The sequence below is a fragment of the Saimiri boliviensis genome, chromosome 18, assembly GCF_048565385.1.
Source record: "Saimiri boliviensis isolate mSaiBol1 chromosome 18, mSaiBol1.pri, whole genome shotgun sequence".
Classification (NCBI taxonomy): domain Eukaryota; kingdom Metazoa; phylum Chordata; class Mammalia; order Primates; family Cebidae; genus Saimiri; species Saimiri boliviensis.
Genome location: NC_133466.1, coordinates 25,375,186 through 25,401,467, shown reverse-complemented (window position 1 = coordinate 25,401,467; position 26,282 = coordinate 25,375,186). Strand labels below are relative to the sequence as shown.

Below are 26,282 nucleotides of genomic sequence, written 5' to 3'. Positions count from 1 at the left end.
ACAGAATTTTGAGGCATAACAAGTGAATTCTAAAATTGTATGTGCTTTTTGTTTTTTTTGCCTTTTCTGACTGCTAATTTTTTTCTTTTCTTTTTTCTTTTCTTTTTTTTTTTTTTTTTTAAGTGTTAATTTAACCTTTCTGCTTGTAGAAGAATCCAAGTAGTTGGGTCTTTTTTTTGGGGGGGGGGGGCGGTTTATAATGAAACAGGCATTTGAACTGGGCAAGCAGGACGACAGCAGCAGTGAGCATGAGATCATTGCATTGCAGCAGTGTAGCAAACTGGCACCCTGCCTTTGCACCCCTTTGGTTCAGGAGACAAACGTGTGCAATCCTCATTTCTAAAGTCAGCACAGCCTGGAAGGATTCCTGGTCTCTCCCACCTTCTACCATTCTGCTGCCAGTGACGGCAAGGATTGGTGCAGCTTCTGCGCAATGCTTTGTGCCTGGAATACCGAGAAGGAGGAAAAAGAAGACAAGCACCCTGGTCCTTTTCTAAGAAATTACAGGCGCCCTTGAAGAAAAAAATCTGAGTTTTTCCTACTACATGCAAGAGTGCTGGGGGGCGGGGGGGAAAGAGACGCTCCTGCTCAAAAACAAAAACAAAACCAAACAAACAAAAATCCAAACCAAAACAAACCAAAAAAAAAAAAAGCAAACATTGGCTGTACAACTACAGAGACATCGGGCTTTATAAAGCAGCTTTTTAAGGCAATATATCCAAATGAACCTTCTTTATTTTTATTATTTCAAACAATATGGCATACTTAGCAATATATTGCACTTGGTGAAATCGCACCTTTCATATCAGGTATAACTTTTTTTGTTGCTTTTTTTTCTTTTAAAGACTACTGTTATATAAAAGGGAATCCTTGAACTTTCCATTTACTCTTATTTAACTCATTGCCCACTTTACTCTTGCTAACTTTTTCCTTTTCCTCTCTTGCTCTAATTCTTGATTAGAATAGAAACTTAAGTAAGCATAGAAAAATCTCTATGAAAAAGACAATACATGTTTTTATGTGGGATATACACAGAAGTTTCGGCAGGACATTAATGTATCTGTGCTTTTTGTGTCCAGTATCAGTTTTTGCTATCTAAGAAAAGTGAATGTTTAGACCTAGTGGGTAAAAACGTAAATCTTTCATGTGACTTATCATTTGAAATGTGAAAAAAGAAACTTTTTAAACTCGTAGAAAAAGGTTATATTAGAATATGCATTAAATTACTGATAAATAAGATTACTTTGGGGGGAGTTATATTCAAATTATTTACAAAGATTTCAGCAGAACAAAAATAGTAATGTAAAGAGCATGTTCTCGGTTGCTAGGTAGAAAAGAAACTTCTTTCATAATAATACTCGTTTAAAACACGTTTTAAAAGAAGTATTTGTCCTAGAGCAGTTGCAAAAAGCATTGGAAATATTCATTAAGTATATTAGTAGAAAAAGTACATACAAACTTGTTTTAGGTTCGGAGCAGTATTGCTCAGCAGACAAATGCATTGCATTGTAATTATTGTGTCTGTTTGTAGAAGTAAATTGCTAAGCAATTTAAGCATTTTATTAAAAAAACAGTTTTGCCTGGTTCAGTGTGAAAGGATTAGGAGATGCATTTGGTTATTTTAATTTTGATACAAAATGTTTCTTAACATGTGTTTAAAATATTTTTAAAAGAGAATGCTTTTGAAAAAGTCAGCATATATCAATGAAGACTATAATTTTCATGCTAAGAATTGATGTTATCATATTTTGGTAAAAAATAAATTTGATACTCTTGTGATTTTAAAATCATTATATTAAAAATATGTAGGGTAAACAATGAGAAATATAGAACTGAATAATTCTGTCTTCGTGTTTGCTATTCTATGAACAATTACAGGAAATTACAAAATCCCTATATACTGATAACATTCAAATAAAACATTTTGTTGATTATTATTCACTAGTTATTTACAAAATAGCTCTTATTCCTCCATGCTCCTCAGCTAATGGTACACCAACTTTCACAGGCTTAATTAATATTGATAACCTGTTTCCATGTTTCAAGATCCTTTAGTTTAAAAACATTATTTTAAATGTTATTTTAGCAGCCATTAATCTCTACACTCTTAATTATCTTATTAAGCTCCATGCCAAATCCAAATCTCTTTTCAGCTTTCACTACTTCATTGTGCAAAACCTAGTCGCTTCCTTAACAGCCATCGTCCTTTCACTTTCAAAACTGTTACTGTGAAAATAACACCAACCAAAATGAACGCGTAAATGCAAACTATGAAACCACTTTATATGTCATATGAGTAGCCTGGGTGGGGCTCTATGAGTCTTCCAAGCCTTCAAAAAAAATACTTTAAAAGGTTTTGCCCATTTTGATACCATGTTTTCTTCTCGATCATCTACCCTCATTCCCACCATCCACTCAGATGCTCCTCCTAAACAGCAGTTGTCTGATATTTCTCATTTTGTGGTTGTTTTAGGGAAAAACTTAAAATGGATATGAAAAGTGAAGAAAGTGGTCATAGGAGAAAACCATTTCAGGTAAAAATAAAAAACAAAGAGCAATTAATATTTAATATTTTTTAAACATTCATTTGATGGTGTTTGTTAAAAGAATTCATTTCATATTCTTTATGAGTCTGGCTGTTGAATTTTTTTTGACGGTTTTCATTTAAAAATGTGTAATATGACCTGCCTTTGTGAAAAATTTCTTGTGGTCAGTTGGATAGTTCGCGTCCCATTGAATATATGTCTGTATATCCATACGCTTAAGATAGGTACAATATGGTTTACTAGAAAGCTATTTAAGAAAAGAAAAAATTATATTTTTTATACTATATAAAGGGAAGTGAAATCAGGAGGAGGGGAATAAGGTCATGCTTTTTAATCTTTTTTACGTGACCTGAAAAGACAATGAAATCAAAATATGCATTCTTATAGTTATGGTAAAACTAAACCCAATGCTGCCTTTTATTTCACATTTGCATTTATAAATATATGTTGAAATATTTTTACTACAACTGAATGTATGATTGTTGATTATTTACTATGGTTTTTAGTAATTATAAGGACAATTTAAGAATAAATAATGGTTAAAAATTATGTAGAACACAGTAGCTATATGAAGTCTATAAAATATATTTATTTCAAAATATGCAGAATCACTAAGTAATTAGTATGTAGTATTATTTTATACAATAAAGATATAATTAGGAAATGCTAAATGATTATAGATGTAAGTGAAATGATTAATGATTGTACAACTTATAATTTTGTTGCAGTTGAGTTTAGAATCTTAAAAAAAAGTGCATGTGGCTGGCTTTATGTTTACTTGTTTGTGTGTTTGCTTGCTATCTGGTGGTTTAAAAAAATTTTTAGTTGCATTTTATTTTTGCCCAACCTGTTGACCAGATGAGAGTTGTATGTGGCTATGTATTTTAAGTGTATCTATTTTGAACAATAAATTTAAATATGTTTTATTTAGGAAAGAAGACATGTTATGTCATGTAATATATCTGGAGTATAGATGTTAGCGTGGAGTATTAGTAATGATGCCAATATTGTGCCATTTATTTTAGTTTTGTATTAACTCATCCAAATATTGTAAATTTTAGCACCATTCCAACTATAGACGTGGATGTATATATTTAAGGCTGATAATAACTTCCTGTGTTCTCTACCTACTGAACAAGATCTTACTTATTTTATGAGAAAGTTATAATGTTACCAATTCATTGAAACCACTAACTAAACTACTTTTATAAAAATTAAAATAAGCACAGTCTAACTCATACACAATTCACTTAATAGTTAATTTGGTTTTAATTATAGGCTTATAATACTACATTCATGCCTCACAATTACATAATTCATACATGCATGTATGGATTATTTTTTCTTTTAAAACTCATCATCAATTAGGATAGTTTAATTCCAAAATATTTACTACTGAAACAAAAGCAACTTGTGAAAAATTTTTCAATAGACTACTTTTTAAATTCTCATGCATATAAATTTGTGTTGTTTCAAATATTTATGAAGGCCTTTCATGGAGAATATGCATCCTTAGAATTCAGCATTTAAAACATTTACACTAAGGTATTAATATTATTTTTGTCTCTTAATTGCATCAAATATTTACAACAAAGTCTATATTAATAGGGAGCCCATGCAAGATGTTGCCCATTGGCATAAACCCGTAGATCCGATCTTGTGGTGAAGTGGACCGCACAAGCTCGCTTCTATGGGTCTGTGTCAGTGTGGTAATCTGACAAAATGCTATACACAATGCTTTTCAATCAGTTCAGTAAAATCCTGTTAAACTCTAGTTGATTATATAGTTTTGAAGTAATTATATTTTCCTTTGTTTTTCATGTATATTTTAATTGTCATCTGTCTTACAAGGCAGGCTTCAATTCTCAACAACTTGGAAGCGTTTATAGCACAGCCATTCAAGTTTGATTCCATGTGCAGTAAATTGCATAATAAAGTTGAATCTTTATAGTAGGATTTGGACCAAGATCTGAATAGATCCTGTTCAGGAACTTTAGTGCATATTGTAGTGTTAGTGTACCTCTTCAAGTTCAGTAAGAACATTAAAGACTACCACTGGATTTATATGTTTTTATTGAGCCTATTTCTCATGAAAAAATGAGGCTGAATGCAATTGATTTTTAATATTAATTGCTAGTAGAACTATGGCAAGAGAGATATGAGAAGACATTTTACGTGATCTGTGCTGAAAAGCCACATGTTTAGGTTAATCCTGTGAGAAACAGTTAAAGTTTACTGGTAAAATGTTAGAATATTATATCTACATCCTTGCCAAGCTCTTAGGTATATGGCTGCCATATTTGGAGGAGCTGACTGAAGATATGATAAGGAGTTTGAAGCAACATTGGAAGCTGTGTGCATCCAGGTTGAGGTAGTAGGTTGTATGGTTTAGAGTTACACCCTGGGAGTTAACTGTACAACCTTCTAGCTTTCCTTGGAGCACACTTGAGCCATCGAGGAATTCTTCATCACTTTAATCTGATTGAGCCAAGTTCTGTGCAAGAAGGTAATGTGTCATGAGTGTCTTAGATCATTGACTTGAGCCTTTATTACATTAAAATGATCATTTCAGCCCTATTAGATTATTCCATTTGCATCTGCTTATGTACAATGGGAAAATGGTATTTCTAATGGGTTGTCACTCCATGTTCAAACATTTTAAGAAAATTGTGGGTAGTGACTTAAACTGCATTAATATTAAAGCTTTTTATCATCTATAGATTAAAATTCTGCCCTTAATTTTCAAATTGATCATGGGTCTATTTATATTGACTGCTTAGACACTATAAGAAAAAACGTCTGCTAGAGTTAATAGCTCCCATAGCACATTATTTGAGTTTTTGTTATGACACATCACTTTCTACTTTATGTTATGGTTATTATGTGCTTGCTTATTTTTTCCATACTAGACTGTAAGCCCCTTGAGGGCAAAGTCCATGCTTTATTTTTCATTGTATCCCCTGCAATGCCTTACTCATAATAAGCACTAAATATTTATTGGATAAATGAATGGAGTGTAAGACCTCACTCTGTGATGAGTTTCTATTGAATATTTGAATGAATTATGGCAGTGGTCAAACATCTGAGTTTTATTTATTGCTCCTAAAATTGTTTAATTACCGGACTGCTCCATATCAGTAATATATGTGACAATTTTTGACTGTGTTGAATGTGTCCATTCATCCTAATCAGGTAATTTAATATTAAGAAGTACTTATTACCTAGAATTAAAAAAGAGCAAATTCATTTTTACTAATTCGTTCATGGTAGTTTATGATCCTAAATTTAGATTTTAGATTTAAAATTCTGTTGAATTTTAAATACCTGTTTCCAGATGAATTGTTTTTCTTTTAGCATCGATTTTAGCTAAATATTCTGTCTCATTTAACAATATAATTTTTTAATTAGATTTTTGTGTTTTGTATATTTCCCCCATCTCCTTCCCTTTATTTTTGTGCAGCTATGTCTGTTGAATAAACGAGAAGCAACTAAACTAGAAACATGTCAATAAATTAACAATAAATTTGCATATGAAGTATAATTTGGGGATGTGAACACATTTTTGTTTAAAGGAAAGGCAACTTGTAATATTCTTTGTTACAAAGTAAATGTGTCTCTTTGGAATCTTAGTTTGCTGTCAACTTTAGCAGCAGTTAGTGGTATAATTTATGTAGTGATGCTATCTTACATAGATCATCTTTCAAACACAGGATTAAGTAGCTGTTGATGTTAGAACTTTCATTTAAAACTCCAAGTGTGAAACATGGAATACATTAAAAAGATGTTTAGGTACAAATATATATAATGAATCTTAACATACTGGCTATGTGATGATGGCCTTTCTAGAATACTCAGGCACCCAAAATATCTTATTACCTAGAATTTACTAACAATGTAGTGAAGAAGGAACGTCTATCCCAAACATGTAGAAAATGTGAGCCTTAGAAAGTGAATACCAATCGCTTCAACCAAAATCATTTGACTGGTATCCAGTAGTAAAGACTATTCCTCTTTGTGAAGGACTAATCAAGAAGCAAAGGATAAGAGGCAGTAGACATAGACCTAACACAAACAAACAAAAAGACATGAAGAGATGAAAAGGAAAGTGACCATAGCAAAGAGAAACACAGCCATGTCTAATGATGGCAGTTCAACCCACAGGTGAAAGAAAGGGACAACTAAATGGATAAACAACTACATCTTTGTAGTTTTTTCCTTGAGAACCTAGGATCCCTTTCCTATGTGTTTCTATGTATGTGTGTCTCCCCATACTAGGTGTATTTATTTAGAAGCCAAATCTATTGATGGGTCAAAAAGAATATGATTGCCAATAAATATCCATTTTCTTACAGTGTAATGGAGTTAAGTGCCTCACAAAGGTCAAGTAAGATGTGCAGTTTAAGGATAATCTTATAAAAGGACTATACTGAATTGTTATAATTACCATCTCATTACTATCATCTAAGGCAGGCGTCCCCAAACTATGGCCCGTGGGCTGCATGCGGCCACCTGAGGCCATTTATCCGGCCCCCGCCCCACTTCAGGAAGGGGCACCTCTTTCATTGGTGGTCAGTGAGAGGAGCACAGTATGTGGCGGCCCTCCAATGGTCTGAGGGACAGTGAACTGGCCCCCTGTGTAAAAAGTTTGGGGACACCTGATAAGGTGAAGGAGTATAACTGAAGAATAACTGAAGAATGGTGAGGATGTAGCTATGATTTATTACGTTAGTCATGCAGAAATTATAAGAAAAAGAAACTGACTGGGTGTGGTGGCTCACACCTATAATTCTAGCACTTTGGGAGGCTGAGGTGGGTGGATCACTTGAGGTCAGGGGTTCAAGACCAGTCTGACCAACATGGTGAAACCCCCATCTCCACTAAAAATACAAAATTAGCAGGGTGTGGTGGGGCACACCTGTAATCTCAGCTACTTGGAAGGCTAGGACAGAAGAATCACTTGAAGTCAGGAGGCGGAGCTACTCAGAGGCTGAGGCAGGAGAATTTCATGAACCAGGGAGGTGGAGGTTGTAGTGAGCTGAGATCACGCCATTGCACTCCAGCCTAGTGAGACCAAGTGAGACTCCATTCTTAAAAACACAAAACAAAAACAGAAAAATCTGCAAGGTGGAGGATAATAGTACCAACGAATCAAATATTAAAACTTCTCTGTAGGATGAGAACAATACATGGAAGAATTGTATGTTTGCCTTGGATTCGTAATAAATTTTGCTACTCCAGGTATGAGGGATATGTAACTTGCTACACATTTACAAACAAATGGCAAATGTTAAATACACAAATTGATAGGTTTTTTGTTTTGTTTGGTTTTGTTTGAGACGGGGTCTCGCTCTGTCACCCAGGCTGGAGTGCTGTGGTGCAATCTCAGCTCACTGCAACCTCCACCTCCCTGGTTCATGAAATTCCCCTGCCTCAGCCTCTGAGTAGCTGGGATTACAGGCACCCACCACCACATCTGGCTAATTTTTTTGTATTTTTAGTAGAGACAGGGTTTCACCATTTTGGCCAGGCTGGTCTCGAACTCCTGACCTCAGGCAGTTTGCCTGAGTGCTAGGATTATAGGCATGAGCCACCGTGCCCAGCACAAATTGATAGGATTTTAAAAGAAACCAAATATAGGACTACTGCCAATGTCAATAATTAAAAATAGTTAAATTATGTCTAAGAAATCAAAGGGAAAGATTGTTAATGTAGAGGGCTTACGTTCAGCTATGGAAAAGCAACTACCCACACTGAATAATTCCCTTAAGAATTTTAAGTGGTCAGGTTTAACTGTAGACTGAGGTTTTCACATCTGGTAACAGAGTACAGCAATTCAGGAAATTATTAAATATCAGTGAATCATAATTCATTTATCCAATATTTCTTTTGATATTTTGGGGCACAAAGTTGGATATATCTTTATGTTCATACTGGTTGATTTACCTCAAATGCTTTGTGGGAAGCAGGAAAGAGTTTTAGAATGGGAAGGGAGGGAGGGAAAGAAGGAGGGAAGAAAAGTAAAACCAAGTGCAAAGCAATAAATTGAGGCTTACCAGAAAAGTCTGATATTAGTTTATAAGAACTAATGAGAGAAAGTAACTATGAGAGAATCAAATAAATTACTTGGCAATTGGACTGAGTCTTTTTGAAAACAATCCAACAGTCCATGAACTATGTTATTAGAATAAATAAGTGACTTTCTATAAATAATAATTTAGATTCTCTTATTCCCTATTATCAAATGCTGACTAATGAGCACAGGTGATTCCTCAAGATTACTCAGATGATCTGATCCAGGATTCCATCATCCTGAGCATTATTTCGCACTCATGACTAGTTTCTCTGCTGCAGAGTAGACAAATAACTCCTGAGGTAACTAATCTTGACTCTACTTATGCTTCACATCTAAAACCCTTTGAGAATGCTTGTGAAAGATATACCGGGAGAATACTTTATTCTTGCTTTAATTCCTACTGCCCAAGCAAAACTAATACCTGTTATTAACATGCCTTTTAACTTGATAATATCATGTTCATCTACAAATCCTTTACTGATTCTCTAAGATAGAATTTCCCAGTTTTGAATCCTCAAGACCCTTGCCTCTTCGATTCCCACGGGGATTTCTCTGACTTCTATAAGTGGTTATTACAAGTGTCCAAAGGGACTGTGACTTGCCTTGGTACCTCTTATAATATACATGCTTTACTCTTTTCACTGTAGATATATTGAATCAGTGCCTGTCATCTTGAGTTGAACTTTAAATCATTTATGGGCAAGGATGACAACCTCTACACACCTTACAATAAACTTTGCTGCCGGGCGCGGTGGCTCAAGCCTGTAATCCCAGCACTTTGGGAGGCCGAGGCGGGTGGATCACGAGGTCAAGAGATCAAGACCACCCGGATCAACATGGTGAAACCCCGCCTCTACTAAAAATACAAAAAATTAGCTGGACATGGTGGCACATGCCTGTAATCCCAGCTACTCAGGAGGCTGAGGCAGGAGAATTGCCTGAGCCCAGGAGGTGGAGGTTGCGGTGAGCCGAGATCGCGCCATTGCACTCCAGCCTGGGTAACAAGAGCGAAACTCCGTCTCAAAAACAAACAAACAAACAAACAAACAAAAACAAACAAACAAAAAAAAAACAAACAAACAAACAAAAAAAAAAAACTTTGCTTTAGCAGTAAGGTCCTGTGTTGTCCAAGATATTTCTAGACTCTCTGGAATATATTATTATGGTATGAGGACTTGCTAATGGTGTCAAGGTCTGCCGGCCACTCTTGATTAAGCGTGTGATATACCATTTAAAATGATATAGGAAACCAGCTAATCACTATAATTTGTAATAATTCTAAGCCCCTTTATGTAAGAAATCCATGTCCGTTTCAAACTCACAGCTCCTACCATCATGTTTGGCTTATAGGATTGATTCAATAACTTTTTGGTGAATGAGCAAAAAAAATTTTTAAACAAAATGAAAAGTGTGATAGAATGGAGCAATTCTATATTTAAGTAGACTTCTTCAAACTTTTAAAGTTTAAAGTTTAGCATTTAAAAGAAATTAGAAATATCACTTTTTGGGTGAACTCTGATAATTCTTATCTTTTAAAATTGGCATTGGCTTATGTGTCCCTTAATTTTTAACTGTATTCTATACTATGTGAAGGTGTGAATGAAATCATATTTCTCTCCTACATCCAATATCTCTTAAATCCCAATTTTGTTTCTCTTCATCTGAACCCTTAGAGTACTTATTTGACTCCAATCATATCAGCCTATCAGCCTGCATTTCTTGTTAACTTTTTATATGTTAATGTGGTATATAAGAAGGTAAATAATAAGCTATATAATCTGTGTGAATTTTTACACAATAGGCACTTAACGAATAGTGCTTTATTGAAATTAAAAATAAAATTGAGATTTATTAATGGTAAAAACCTTGAGATGAAATGGCCCATTTTCCAGATGACCAAACTGAGGCCCAGTTTCTTTAATGATTCTGTCAGGGTCAATCTTCTAGTTATGGACATAGCCCAGATTTCAATCTAATTCAGAGATCTATCTAAGAAGAAATATTTTAGTAAGGTCATCATTAAATTTTTAGTTAGTACTCAATTTTAATGTGTCATTAAACAAATTTTTAATAAATGAATTAATTGAAATTGGAGAATAGACTTTTGTTTCCAAAAGGCTACAAATAACATAGTAATTTAGCTTCAAGCTAAAATATGATAGACATATAATTAAAATGATTGAAAATAAACTCATCCCTTCAATGATTTTTTTCCAAGTGCAATTGCACTCTCATCCATCTAGGCACAGAGAGGAAGTTATCTACCCCAGTTTCATTTGGATATTTCTCCTCCTTCTAGAATACTTCTCCAAGGGAGGAGAGTATGGCCTACCAGTTGGTGGTGTATCTTAAGCAAAAAGCAAAAACAAAAAACAAAAAACAAAAAACAAAAAACAAACAAACAAAAAAACCTATGTATTATTCAATCTGTTAGCAGTGTGTTGCTTAGAAAAATAAACGTTAATGTAAATGGTAATTGTAACTAAATCTAACTTGAAGGTTCAATTATTCATGCCCTTCATGAGATACACAAGGTATTATGTAAGGTGTTTTCACAGGGATCATAAACTTAAATAACCTCTGGGTCCAGGTGGTGTAAGCCAGACTTTAAGGCAAAAGGAAGTAATAGGGACTGTGGTAGAGCAAAGAAGACATATATGCCTTTAAGATATTTCAAAATAGGCCTGATACCATGGCTAACACCTATAATCCCAGCACTTTTGGAGGCCAAGGTGGGCAGATCATTTGAGGTCAGGAGTTTAAGATCAGCCTGACCAAAATGGTGAAATCTTGTCTCTACTAAAAATACAAAAAAATTAGCTGGGTGTGATGGTGGGTACCTGTAATCCCAGCTCCTCAGGAGGCTAAGGCAGGAGAATTGCTTGAACCAGGAGGCAGAGGTTGCAGTAACCTGAGATAGCGCCACGGCATTGCACAGCCTGGGCCACAGAGCGAGACTCTGTCTCAAAAGAAAAAAGAAAAAAAAAGATATTTCAAAGTAACTCTCATTAGTCAATATGAATTTGGATCCCAAGGGGAACCAGTTTTCCCCTTCTGATATGAAAGTATCAGATAGTAAAGCAAAACTTCAACAAAAAAAAAGTTATTTTGATAAAGCTAACAGCATCTTTTCCTAAAGTTGAACTAAATAATGTGGGATATCTGTGCTACTCTCAAGTCATTGTAAAGTTCACTAAAAAAAAAAACAACTTCTATGCTGCTGTTGTTATTTCAAATAGATATGTGTGGTTCATGACAGTCTACACAGTTTCTTATATTTAACAAATGAAAAATATTCATTGATGAAGCAGTAATTAGCAACTGTGATACCGTTTTGATGTCATTTTAATAAAAAGTATAGTAGTAGTGGTAGTAATCGTAATATTTTTAGTAGGAGTACGTAATTTTAGGTTTGGATTTGCATGTAAACCTCAATGTAACAAAAAATGAAATTCTTGTAATTCTTATGCTCTGGTAATAAGTGCTATAGATGGATAAATATATAACATTGTCAAGTCAGAAAAATCAAAATGTTAAAAAGAATGAAAACTAAGTTCAAGTATTCTCATCTCCATGTAAAGTCTTACACTCAGGCAACTGAGTTCAAAAGTAAAGAAACATTGGTATTGTTAATTATATTTTTTATGTTATATGATTAAAAGACCAATTATATATTAATCTGAAATTAGATCAGGTTCCTGTCCATAAATTTTCAATATAATTTAATCCAGTGAATCTAAATGTGGAAGAGAAATGACAAAACCACTTATGAAAACACAAAGTTTCTAGTAGTAAAAAAAAACATGTATTGGCAATTTTGTTGTCTGTTGTAGAAGCCTTCTTATTTAACATAATTGGGATCAATAGTCAATCAGCTAATACACACAGATTTTAAAATAAATGAGTCTTAAAAATGAATAAATACAACCTACATTTTTACTTGATCATATATTCATTTGCCAATAATTTTGTGTAAACAGAACTTTTTTTTGGTTTAGGTTATTGATTACAAATTATAGTCATCGTCCCTTTCAATAAATCCTATAATGCATCATCTATGATTTCTAATTTTTGGTTGCTTCATGAACATATTTAAGTTCAAATCCAATGCAAAAAAATCTAAGAACAGAATTTTACTTTCTCTCATTTTTTTCTAAGCTTCTGAAATTGTCTTTCCTATATGTTATTCTATAGCATCATAGGTTTTGTTAAGTGACTGAATTTTATTAAATCTTTCCTAAATATTCAACTTAGAGGTATAGAACATTTCTCAGTTTTTTACAATTATATTTCAATTTGATTATGTGATATTTAATTAAATGATTTAATTTAATATATGCAAAACTGGCATAAACTGGTTTGGGAGCAAACATAATGAATTAGAGGGAAGCATATAAACCACTTGGTGGAAGCAGACATATTCAATTGGGTGTTCCAGAAATCTTGATGATGCTGGAAATGTTCTCTCTGCACTGTCCAAAACAATAGCCACTGGTCACATAAAGCTATTGAGCACTTGAAGTATGTCTAGTTTGACTGAAAAAATGAATTTTAAATCTTAGTTAATTTTAGTTCACTCATTTAAATAGCCACATGTGATTTGTAGCTAAGGTAGTAGGCTGTGCAGTTCTAGAGAGTAGCTCACTTACATTTAGTGTTTAGCTACTGTGGCATCTGTTAAAAATATCAGATAATCCGTGAAGTGGCTAATGGTTAAGAATACTACTGTAGTTGAATTAAGATAGACTTAGGAAATGCAGGTTGTTTGGGAATGTGTTTGTTTTGCTTTGTTTTGTTTTATTATCTTTTATGTTTGTCTATTTTGTTTCTGTTTGAGTCTAAATTTAGTTTTGAGGAATTTTTAAAACTTTATTCAAAATAAGGAAGCCAACGAGTAAAGCATTAAACACTACAGAGGTTTACAACTGTTTCTGTAGCATTCAATACAACAGAAAACTAATCAGAAAGTAATGACATTCCTTCTCACATTGGCAAAAAAATGTTTTTAATTCAGGATAGTAGATCTGTAGGAGCCATAGGATGAATTTGTTGAGTCTTTAGAACTTTTGGTATGTTTATATTAATAGTTTAAATATATGTGAATGTGCTCATATTTCTAAGAAAAACCCAGGCTCTTGTAAGATTTTCAAAGAAGTGCATAATTTTCTCAAAAAGTTAATGATAATTGCATAAAGTTATTGTTTAATACTTTTTGAGTTGCCTGAATTTAATTCAATAGTAAACTGTGATAGATTCAAAAGCCTTCATTTATAAATATTGTTAATCTATCAATCCATATATATTTTAAATTATAAAATTTATACATGCTATTAAATTTGTAAGAAATTTAAATATTGCACAATATATAATTTATATGTAATTTAATAATATATTCATAATTTAATTACTTAACTAAACCTGTGGAACAATGTTGACATAAGAAAAAGCGTAGCTTAATTCTTCAGAACAAATTAAATTGGATAGGTAAAATCACTATCATGTTAAGTTTGAGCACTTTAAATTACTGGACGTATCATAAAAATATAGACTGAAACCAGGCATGATGGCATGCACCTATAATCTCAGCTACTCGAGAGGCAGAGGCGACAGGATTGATTGCATCCAGGAATTTGAGGGTGTCATGAGTTGTCATCTTCAGTGTGGGCGATGGAGGGAGAGCCCATCTCTAAATAAAATAAAATAGATTGAGCCATCTCTCTGTTTTGCAATATAAGTACATTTACTTTTTAATAATGAATAACAGGGTTATTAAAGTGGTGCATTTTGTGTTTTTTATGTAACATAAAAAGATAGTCACAGTTTCATGCTCAATGAGAGAACTTGCCTCACATGAAAACATTGGGAAAATTAGAAAATCGCGCTTTTATATGTTTTTAAAATATAATATTTATTTCAATGTATTTTTATGTTTCCCTTTTTAACTACAGTTGATCCTTGAACATCACAGGAGTTAGGGGTCCCCACCCCCGATGTAGTTGAAAATCTGGGTATAACTTTTGACACCTCCAAAACTTAAGTACTAATAGCCTACTGTTGACCAGAAGTCTTACTGATAACATAAACAGTTTATTAACACATATTTTGTAAGTTATACGTATTATATACCATATTCTTACTGTACAGTATTCTTAAGGATAGAAAATGTTATTAAGAAAATTATACGAGAAAATATTCTGCTGCTTATTAAGTAAAAATGTGTAATCATAAAAGCCTTCATCTTAATTGTCTTCAAGTTGAGTAAGCCAAGGAGGAGGAGGAAGAAGAGGAACTGGTCTTGTTGCCTCAGGGGTGGTACAAGAGAAAGCAGAGGGAGGAGAGACAGGCATAGTTGGTGTAAGTTTCATTGAAAAAAATTCACATGTAAGTGAACTTGTACAATTCCAACCTGTGTGGTTCAAGAGTTAACTGTAGCATTTGTAATCTATCAACTACCAATTCCAAAGACATCAAGTAAAGATGGCTTCTACCATAACAGTATTAGTCTTCTTATAAAAGTGAGAAAACCATGGTCAGGGAGTTATACATATGAATTCCTTACAACCACATGAAAGGTAAATCCCAGGACTCAAGCAGGTGTATCTTATTCCAAGGGATTTGGTTTCAACTATTTTTTATAATGTCTCCTGTGACAGAGGATTAGAAACTTGAAATCAGTAGGTATCCATAGTAAAAATTTGCTAGTAAGAATTTTCTCTGTTTTATTTAAAATGAATGTGCAGCCTCCCTAGTCCAACTAGCTAGCCTTTCCTGTGCATTCAGAGACCTTTGCTACACCAGTGTTACAATTTGGAGATCCATACAATAGAAGTTCAATGAGCTGTTTTCTGTTTCTGGGTTTTTAAATTATAGAATACCAAACCTAACCTATCTAAATTGCAAATATATTTGCTTCTAACTTAAAAAAAAAATGTGTAATATCACTCAGTCTTTTAACTTAAGATTATTTCCATTTTAAAAATTTTAAGTATTTCAAATCATAGGAGAGCAAAAACTTTACTTCACAGACTACTTGAGATTAACTAATATTTGAGAAGATCTAAATAACCCAGTTTCTTACATAATATAGGGGCCCAGGGAAGACTCTGTTTTTCCTTTCCCCACTTCTAATGATTAAAAAGAACTTGACCTTTACTTACTGCTTTCCTCCCTGCTCTAGGTTTTAAGACCTTTTAAAACAGTGACCTTCAACTGGGCATGAATGGGAGAGGAGTATGAGACAGGAGGTGGGTGTGGTTGAACAAGTCTTCAATACTATCCAGATTTTACCTCTGCATGGGCATCCATTTCAGTAAGAATCCATTCTGTGATATAATTTCAGAGGCATAGGAAAGGCCACCCTTCCTTCAGAATAGCTTGGTCTTATACTGCACATTTATCTTACAGCACAATGACTGACTATCCCTTGTTCTCCAGTAATATAGTGACTGAACTCTACCCTGGAGTCAGGATCTCCTAGTTTATAGCGAGTCTGGGTCAACAACGACCATAACATATCAGTGCTTTGTGATCTTTATCTGTACAATGAAAATTATAACACCCATGTTACAAGACTTTTGAGAGAATTAAAAGATTATATGCACATGACATTTAGCAACCATGATGCCTAGTAGGTAATAGGAGTTGAATAAAAGGTAATTATTATCATTAGACATATTAAATGATGCAGTGTATTGTTTACTTACTAAAGGTCTGGCATGCTCAGTGCTACAGCAGAGCCAATCACAGGAAATGTTGGGAGGTGTTTTTTTTTTTTTAATTTTATTTATTTATTTATTTTTTTCTGACTGTCCTCTTGTCTTCTAAACATCATGGCACTGCTGCCTGGATTTGCTAGTTTGAATGGGCCATACTCCAGACATTGTTTTCATTGTCAGGTCATGGTAAATAATAAGTCTTACCTTTTCCTTCTGAAATTACAGTCTCTCTTCATTCGTTAATTCTTCTCTTTTTTTAATCACACTTATTTTGCAAACATGAACAATCTTGTCACTACTGTATATATGCAAATAAAGTAAAATGATAAATTGCTTAACTGCCTCTGTTTTTCTATGTGTAGAATAGGGGTCACAATCCCTTCCTGTTGCACTTTTCCAGATGGTTGAGGAAATTTTAAAAAATGTAAAAAAAAGAACATCAGTATTCTCATAAATATAACATTAAGCCATTTAGACTTATATACAGGAAGTTTGGTAAGTAGACTTCCAGAGAAGTGGCAAAGTATTCTTTAATTGTTGATAATCCTAAGAAAAAGTTGTCTCTCTCAATCTTTTGATACTTCTCTTTGTCTTTCTTTCCTTCTCTACCTGCATCTGTTCTGTGTGCCTAGATCCTGTTTATATTTTCTCTTCTTAACTTTTTGCATGACTGTTTTCATGTATGCATGTAAATTCTTTTTTCATGTCTAGCCAAGTGCCAAAACAACATTATATTTGATACATAAATTAATTTTTTAATTAAATCAATTAATAAGAGCAGCTAGAGAAATGTAAATTTTAGTTCACATGAAACTGAAGGGTACTGGCTACATTGTAATTAACATATTAATAGTTTGTCAAGCTTGGTCATCATCTTGGTCAGGGGATGCCATAGGACGCTGGATCAGTCCTGTAATTTCTTCCCAATTTTAAAAAATAAAGCCAATTATTTCCATATGAGCTAGGTATGCACTCCATACTTGTTTGATAAGATTGATTACATTAGACATTTCTCAAAGAAAAATGAGTATGTTTCATGTTTAATTTTCACTTGGTAGAAATAAAGTTCAGTGTGCCATACTGGTCCAGTGAGAGCACAATTTTATTGTAACCAATTTTCATTTTAGATAGTGGCCAGGAGGTGTTTGAACTAGGTTATGTGTTTGTGAGGTTTTAAACATGGTTCTTTTTCCCTTTTTACCTAGGCTGGATAGAGTATTAGTATGTCCAATATGTCATGTTGTTTTTACTGCTTATCTGAAAATCACATTTGAACATCTTGTATTTTTATTTGGCGGCTTTATTTAGGTAGCATTTTCCATAATGAAGTGCCTTATTTCTATTTCTCCATTTATTTCCCCTCACATTAAGTAAAGGAATAGAAACTAACTAGAATAAAATTTATGTATGGAATATCGGAGAAAATACAAAATTAATATAACAATTTATATTAAATTAATAGGAAATCAGAGAAAAACCTTTCTTCTGAACGTTAGATTCGTGTAAAATTTGTATTTGACTATATTTATATGATTAAAGGAAATGGTTTAGCAAATGTCATTTAATAAACAAAAGCCAGTTTACAACATTAGCATAAACGTTAGGAGATTAAAATATGTTACAGTGTCTAAGACACATTTCCAATTGGTTTCTGTGATTTTTTTTTTTTTTTTGAGATGGGAGCTCTGTCGCCGAGGCTGGAGTGCAGTGGCGCAGTCTTGGCTCACTGCAACCTCTGTCCCAGGTTCAACCGATTCTCCTGTCTCAGCCACTGAAGTAGCTGGGATTACAGGCACACACTGCCACAGTCGGCTATTTTTTTTTTTTTTTTTTTTTTGGTATTTTAATAGAGACGAGGCTTCCCCGTGTTGCCCTGGCTGGTCTCGAACTCCTGAGCTCAGCCAATCCACCCTCCTCGGCCTCCCAAAGTGCTAGGATTACAGGCGTGAGCCACCGCACCCAGCCTTCTGTGATATTGTAAGTGGTCTTTGCATTAGTTACTACGGAGTATTTTTTGGTGCAAGTTCTGGAGAGAAAGTTTTCTAAGAAATGAACATTCTGATTAAAGGAATTTCACTCTTCAGTTAATAGAAAGCATCATTTGTTTCTCACATGATCTGTTGCTATTAGCTCCTTTAAAATCTTTGTTAGCTTTTTAAACATCAGTTGCTATAAAAAGATAAATCTAATGCACGTTACTTGTGTGTTTGCCCCAGATTCAAGTGAATGTTTTACATGGCACCTAGAGATCTGTGATAACAGCGCCCTGGCTGTGTTCCGACACATCGCAATCTAACCCTTTCCCATATCCTGATCTCTTCCTGACCGTCCTAAGCATCCCCAGCTCAGTGGCTCTCTTCATTTCCTGTTTTGCTCGTATCCTCACCAGAGCCAAGCTCTCCAGCCAGGTCTTCTCCCTACATTCATCAGCTCCCCAACCCCACACCACCAATGCCCTCCTATTTTTGCAGCCTGAGGAGAAAATAACAAACCCAGAAACTTCCATAGTGTGACCCAAAGTCACACCGTGCACACATATACTTGACCACATATTCACACATAATGAATTTTTTAATTGAATTAGGGAATTGTTATGTAAATTTGGCACCATTTCTCTCATTTTATATGGATGGACATAAGCACATAAAGATTAAGAGGTTACTTTCAAAGTTGCATGGTCACAACTTAAGGCAGGAACCCAAGTGCTGCCATCAAATCCAATTTTTGAGACTTAAGTTCTTCCTCTTTAATGTAGGATCATATAGTCCCAGCATTAAACTAGAGCTTAAAATACCTACTGAACTGCTTGTAGTGGGATTTCAGAAAATGTTTGTTTCTTCCCTGCAATTTTCACTAAAGTGAAGTTGGTACATGAGAGACAATTTGTGAGGCCTAATTCTGGTTGAGGCTAAGAATTCCATTCGTTTCCCAGTCACTGACAAGTTCATTTGACTCTTTTTGCGCTTGGACATATTTCTATTTTACACAAGAATGTTCTGTGATTATATGATTCTATCATATTTTCAGTTTAAAATTTGACCTAATAATTAGCATATAGCAAGTCAAGAATCTTCAGATAATAAATATATGAGTAAATGGTGGTATCCAGTGCTTTTTATTAAAATAATACAAAATACATTATTTCCAGTTGTTTCATGACACATTTGAGAGTGACATAGGTATTTTATTGTTTCTATGGATATTTTAAAGTAAATTCTAGGACATTTCTAAGTAATTGGATTTTTAAAAATTATCCCACATATCTAAGTTACATGTTTTACACTGTTGCAGCACAGTACTTCCCTTTGACCCTCGTTTGTGCCTTTGGCTTTCTTTAGTCTTCTTAAGCAATCTCTCTTTCTCTCTCTTTCTCTCTCTCTCTCTCTCTCTCTCTCTCTCTCTCTCTCTCTCTCTCTCTCTCTCTCCTGCTCTATTCACAGAGTAGTTTGTATTCTGTAAAGGCTTTATAGTCTTGCCTACACCAATAAAGTTTAAATTCCTCTGCAGGAGAGTAAGGAACTTTGCAATCTGCTTCCATTGCACCAACATAAAATCGTATCAGGCTGTCCCTTCATCTCCTGAGTCCACCATTTCCCATCCCCTACCAGTACACCATTACTTTATATTTTACTCACAATGAGGCTCCATGCACCAATGTAGCACATGAGCAGTGGTGTGTAGTGGAAGGCAAGAAGGCTCATTAAGTGAAGGCTTTGAAATGAGGCAAAGAGACCCCAAATGTAGCTCTGTCATTCTGTGGCTACAGGGCTGTCTCTGTCCCTATAAACCTCCTTGTTTTACCTATAAGTAAGATAATAACACAACATAGAGCTCCTGTAGGATTAAATGATATAAGATATTTTAAATTATGGTGTAAATTGTTTGGTACAGGGAAAGCAGTAAGTTTAAGTTATTGTGATAAAATAAAGAGGGACAGGAAAGTTTTTGCTTATTTTCATTATTCTGTCTAAAAAGCTTTGAATTATTTTTATTTCTGGCAAAATTGTATAATCTTTAAAATCTGCTAACCTTTATATTCACATTAAAATGTAATTAATAATATGTTACATGCTACTCTCATTTCTTAATTGACATTGTATCTTTTCTTATTCTAACTTTTCTCCAGATTGACACTGAAAAATAGTCATAGGTAATCAGAGTGAAGGAGAATTTGTCAGTCATTTACTCCAATTTTCTTATCTAATAATTAATAAAACTAAATTCAAACTCATCAAACTCATTGATAAGTAACATATTTTTATTAGATTATTTGTATAGTATCTGTCCTCAGAGTAGTCTGTCAATTTGCAAAAAGTAGAAAACTATGTCTGTCTGGCTTAGTATCAACAATGGTTAATAAATATAGGGTGAATTCTCCATGGTGAATATTTCTAAAAAAAAAAAAAAAAAAAAAAAACACGTTGTGGAACTACTTCTAGCCAGACTTCTGAATGGTTGGCTAGTGCTCTTTGTGCTATACCACGTTTCTTTTCACTCAAACTTCATCTCATTTTGCAGACTCTCTTATTTTAAAAAGCTTTTTATGCATCCTGGAGTAACCCACATAAAACTGATCTTTATAAGATCCAGGAATGCTCCTGATTGTATAATGTGATCACGTGTTTTTGGAGTTCTAATGATGCATACTCCTAGAGAGAGACCAAGGAGAAAAACTAAAGGTGAAGCAGTAATTTATTTATTTCTTCATTTATGTACTTTTTCCTGGCTAAGAAGATCTACACATGTGTATCTTCTAATTCTTGGCATCAAATTCAGTGCTCCTTTCTTGTGTCTCACAATTAATTGCTTCAACCTTAATTTTACAGTAGTGTCAATTTTGGGTTAACCTTGGCTGTCTACAGACTACTTTCATTCTTGTTGCTTTATTTCTACTCTATAATAACCGATAGAGAAGCAGAAAAGTTTGTTTTATAAAAAAGACTTGTGTTTCATAAATGAGGGAAGTAAGACTTCGTCTGAATTCAGATACCCTCTGTGCCATCATACTGTTTTTACGCTGTACACTTTTGCCTCCCTTCACTGGGTTGGAGCTGCCTTAGAACTATGGTTGAGCTAAGGATGCAGCTAAGGATGCTCCCACCTGTAATCCCAGCACTTTGGGAGGCCAAGGCAGGTGGATAGCTTGAAGTCAGTAGTTTCAGACCAGCATGGGCAACATGGCAAAACCCTGTCTCTACTAAAAATGCAAACATTAGCTGGGCTTGGTGGTAGGTGAATGTGTTCTCTTTTCAGGTCCATGAGGAGCCATAGTTTTAAGGGCAAGAATTTCACAGCGTCATGCCCCCCTCCCATCTCTCTCCATCCAGGAGTTTTAACAGTTTATGTTTAAATTTCACGGGTGAGGGAAGAAACTAAAAGTCACTCCAGCGGAAGTTCTAAGGAACTCCTTTCATTGGCCAGACGAACTTGGTAAGGTGGGAATTTTTCCCAGGATAAATTCCCCTGCTCCTTCACCCACGCCAGATTTCCAGCTTTCTGGAATCCCGTCCACACAGAGGGAGCTCCCTTTCCCCTCTACGATTTCCCCCTCTGGAATCCCCTGCCACATTCCCTGTGGAAGTCTGTCTCTTCTTCTCCTTTCCTTGTCTTTTCTGTACCTAAATAAAATCACCTTTCTGCAACACTTCTTGGGTCCAATATTTACTTTTATGAGTATAGGATGCACCTTCAGTGGTCCCATCGCTTATTCTTTAAGAGGTTGGAGACCAAGAACCCACAGCATTCTCTAGGGGGAGGTGTGCCTCACCAGCACCCAAGAGAAAACCTGGTAACAGTGGTGCATGCCTGTAGTCCCAACTACTCAGGAGGCTGAGGCAGAAGAATTGCTTGAACCCAAGAGGCAGAGGTTGCAGTGAGCCAGTATTGCCACTGCCCTCTAGCCTGGGCGACAGAGTAAGACTCTGTCTCAAAAAAAAAAAAAAAAAAAAAAGAGAGAAAAGAAAGAAAAGAAAAGGAATCTCGGCCTCAGTTTGGTAATCTGGAAAGTGGGCCAGATGATCTCTAAGGTTAATAAGTATTTATTTGTATTCTACCAGAAATACAAAAAATTAGCTGGGTGTGGTGGCACACATCTGTGGCCCTAGCTACTCAGGAGGCTGAGTGGGGAGTATAGCTTGAGCCCAAGAGGTGGGTGTTGTAGTGACCCGAGATCATGCCATTGGACTCCAGCCTGGACCTGTCCATTGCATTCCAGAAAGACCCTGTCCCCCCACCCCCCACCCCGAAAAAGAAAAAAGAACTATATCTGAGATGTTCTACAACACTGAGAGAAATCTAACCTTTCTCCCCGTAAGTTCTAGCAAAGTTCCTAGAGCAGCCTTGGACTATAGGACCATTGAATTCCCATGCTAAAGTGCCCCCGACCCAGCCCCATGGAGTCCTGAAATTAAACAGCTGGCTAGTTCAAATTGTGGTTTAGGGATGCAAAGTCTGTGTTTAGTAATTAGCACTTGAACCTAGCAATAACCTTCAATGAGTATCTCATTTTCCTGCTCCTGGGAGAGAAAAAAATCAACAGATACAAACTGAGTGTGCTCTAGTGTCAGATTGTCAGAGTTTGAATTATTTGTTGGGTGTATGGCCTTAAACAAGTTCTTTCATTTCTCTGTACCTCTGATGCTTCATCTGTAAAGCAGTGTCAACCTCAAAAATTCTTGGAAAAAATTAATGAAATAATAAATGTAATAGTACAGAGCCTGACTCATAGTAGTGCTCCATAGATACTAGCTCCTAATCATTATTCATTACTTTGTGAAAATCAAGTTGCAGTTTCATCTAATCTGAGTTGCTCACATGCATATTTTTTCTTTATGCTAAAGAAAATTTTTTACAAAGAAATAAATGGGGTAGAATTTACTTTCTTCGTTTATAATTAGATGATTTCAGTTAATTCGATTTTCAGCAAAACCATCTTTATCAGTTTGACCATGTTGGAAACTGAACACAACTCATCTGGCATTATTGGCACCACACTGGAAATGTATATAACCTCATGTTGAAAGTTCAATTACGAGTGTATTCTGTCTTGACGTTTGCTTGAAATTCATCTCTTTTCGGTTATATGTTAATAATGAAGGGCAGAAATTTGTTGTAGGCATTTACATTTGATTTAGACACAGGTTTGTATTGTTTTCCTGTAATATATTTAACATTTCAAAACTGCTTTCTGATTTATCTTATCTATCTTACAACTTACAGTTATTAATCGTTCTCATTTTTCCATTAAAGCTAGCATACTGCAAGGCAGGATATTAATATACTGTATAAGTTGTAGAATTTCTTAATGTCTGTCTCTACCACTGGATGAAGCATCATAGTCCCCTTCTCCTCAAGAAAGTAGAAAATATTTGGCCGGGCGCGGTGGCTCAAGTCTGTAATCCCAGCACTTTGGGAGGCCGAGGCAGGTGGATCACGAGGTCGAGAGATCGAGACCATTCTGGTCAACATGGTGAAACCCCGTCTTTACTAAAAATACAAAAAATTAGCTAGGCATGGTGGCACGTGCCTGTAATCCCAGCTACTCAGGAGGCTGAGGCAGGAGAATTGCCTGAACCCAGGAGGCGGAGGTTGCGGTGAGCCAAGATCGCGCCATTGCACTCCAGCCTGGGTAACAAGAGCGAAACTCCGTCTCAAACAAAAAAAAAAAAGAAAAATTCTGTGCCAGTAGTTGTCAGTAAAAAGGGGTATGTGTCCCTAAATTTTATTATATGTGAATATTAATATTCCTTATATGGCCAACATTTTCAGTGTTTCATTTTCCAAATGCTCTTTCTAAAAACATGTAAAATTATGTCCATTACTAACCACTAATGGATAATTCTGTGACTGCATTCTGCACCAAAAATGATTATTTGCTCTGTGAGGACAGACTTGCAAAACAAGATGTGGTAGTATCTACATGGCACTTATTTTTAGTAGAAGACTGCCCTGACTGTGGTCTCAAACTTCGACTTCCATTTCATGGCATCATTATCTTCAGACCCAGATGGGCATCTCTTGCACTTAAGGAGCATGAGGGAAACCAATTTGATTAAAATTGGCTGTTTCATATCTTTAGGAAATTTGAAGATGGAAAAATAATAATTCGTGTAATAAATGTATGATCTGAAGCCATGTTCATCCTCCAAAGTGATTAGCAATGCTGTATTTTCAAGAACCAGGAAGGCAACAGACTTTTCCACGGGATGCTCTTTTTGTAGAAAATTGTGGGTATAATACTTGATGGTTCAAACTGAACAAAGTAAACTATTTGATTTATGGTGTGAATATTATGCGAATTATTCTGTAGTTCATTTCTTCCCATCAATTCATAAGATCGATCTTTTGAGCATATTTTGCAATCAAAATTTCTAAAAGACACCTAAAGATCTTATATTGTAACAACATCATCATTCTTTCTATATTATTTTCATGCAATATACTGCATATCTGGATCCATTAAAGTTATTTTAAAAATTTCTTCTATTAATGTTGCTACAGTCGATTTCAAACATTTATGAAGTCAACAATGATTCAGTAAAACAGAAGTTAAATAGTGCTGAAAGCACAAATAGTGCCCAAGGAGATTTGGATCTTTTTTAAAAAAATTTAAGATCTAGGATTTAGACATACTTAAATAAATTTTAAGTATTTTTTTTTAACTAATCTCCACTGAAAGCTTCTTCAAACACTGTTTCTATGTTGTTTAAAGTGTAAATGAATAGGATAATGAAAACAATTATTAAATAAAATAGAGGTTAAGTGACCTGCTTGCAGCCACAGAGTTAGTTCACGGCTTTGCCAAGAATCAGACTTAGATTTTCTGGTTTGCCCATGTTCTGTTCACTGCTCTTTTAAAGCAGTCAAGGTTTTAAGATAACTGACCTCAATACATAGTTCAGTATCTCCGCTTGTCAGCACAAAATACACTTCATGCTATTGTGGTGTTTAGATAAAATATACAAAATATAAATGCTAATGAGATGCCCAGTATGTAATGATTAGCCACAAAAAGCAATACAATGTGACAAATATTTATTCAACTGCTAATTCTGTCAATATAACTATTTCTGAGGAGCATATTCTTTTCACCTTCAGAAAACCATATAATACCAGCAATTAGTGAGGGGTAAAACCAATCAATGGCAAAATACCTTCAAAATTTTAAAAACTAATTTAGTAATTGGCAGTATATTCAGGAATATTTTCAAGTTGGTCTTTTTTGCACCACAAAGATTGAGTTCTGCTATTCTGTTGATAAAACATATGCTAAATGATAACAGTGATAAATAAGGGTAAGTTAGGAAATTTTTAGAAATGCAGTTCCAGAAAGAAAACTTCCTAAATGATGGAAGAAAAAAATGAGTTAACTTAGATATTTTTCTGTTCAATTTAGAAACAGATTAACCACAGATTACAAAGCATTACTTAATGATCTCTGGAACAAGGATATGATATGAGGAATTTCTCTCCTTACATACATTGCGTCAGGCTCTTGCCCATCCCTCCAGGACCTTGCATTGCCTCTTCCATTGCCTGAAATATTTATCTGACATATATTGGGTCTCCGATGTCAGGTTCTCCAAGAATCCTTCCCAGACTCCTGGTGACTGTGGGAGAGACAATCCAATGTGCCCCTTACAGTCTGTACTTTGTCAGCCTTTGTCACAATACAATCAGTGTATCAAATGCTGTGACTTGTTTACCTGTCATCATTTCCCTGGACATCAACTTCCCAAGGACAAGAACTGGGTGTCTAGTGGTCTAGCTGGGTTTCATGCACAGTAAATAATCAACTCTGATTGAATGAAGGGATGCTCAAATTAATTAGGCCCCGTGCAATTCCCTTTAACTTAGAGTCACAGGCTTTCTTTTAAAGCTCTTTACTACACTTTTTTTTTTCACTCAGATGACAGACGAGGAAGCTGAGACTCAGGCAGGCTAAGAAGT

The 26,282-nt window shown here is 34.8% G+C and overlaps 1 pseudogene across 1 annotated transcript in view; it reads left to right on the top strand.

Annotated features, from left to right (window-relative positions):
* The window catches only part of LOC101050783 (uncharacterized), a 387,580-nt pseudogene that overhangs the window by 343,911 nt on the left and 17,387 nt on the right, over window positions 1-26,282 (top strand). The window contains exon 4 of the transcript XR_012514904.1: window positions 2,474-26,282. This exon is cut by the window's right edge and continues 17,387 nt beyond it. The product of XR_012514904.1 is annotated as an uncharacterized LOC101050783 (transcript). The remainder of the gene's footprint in view (window positions 1-2,473) is intronic.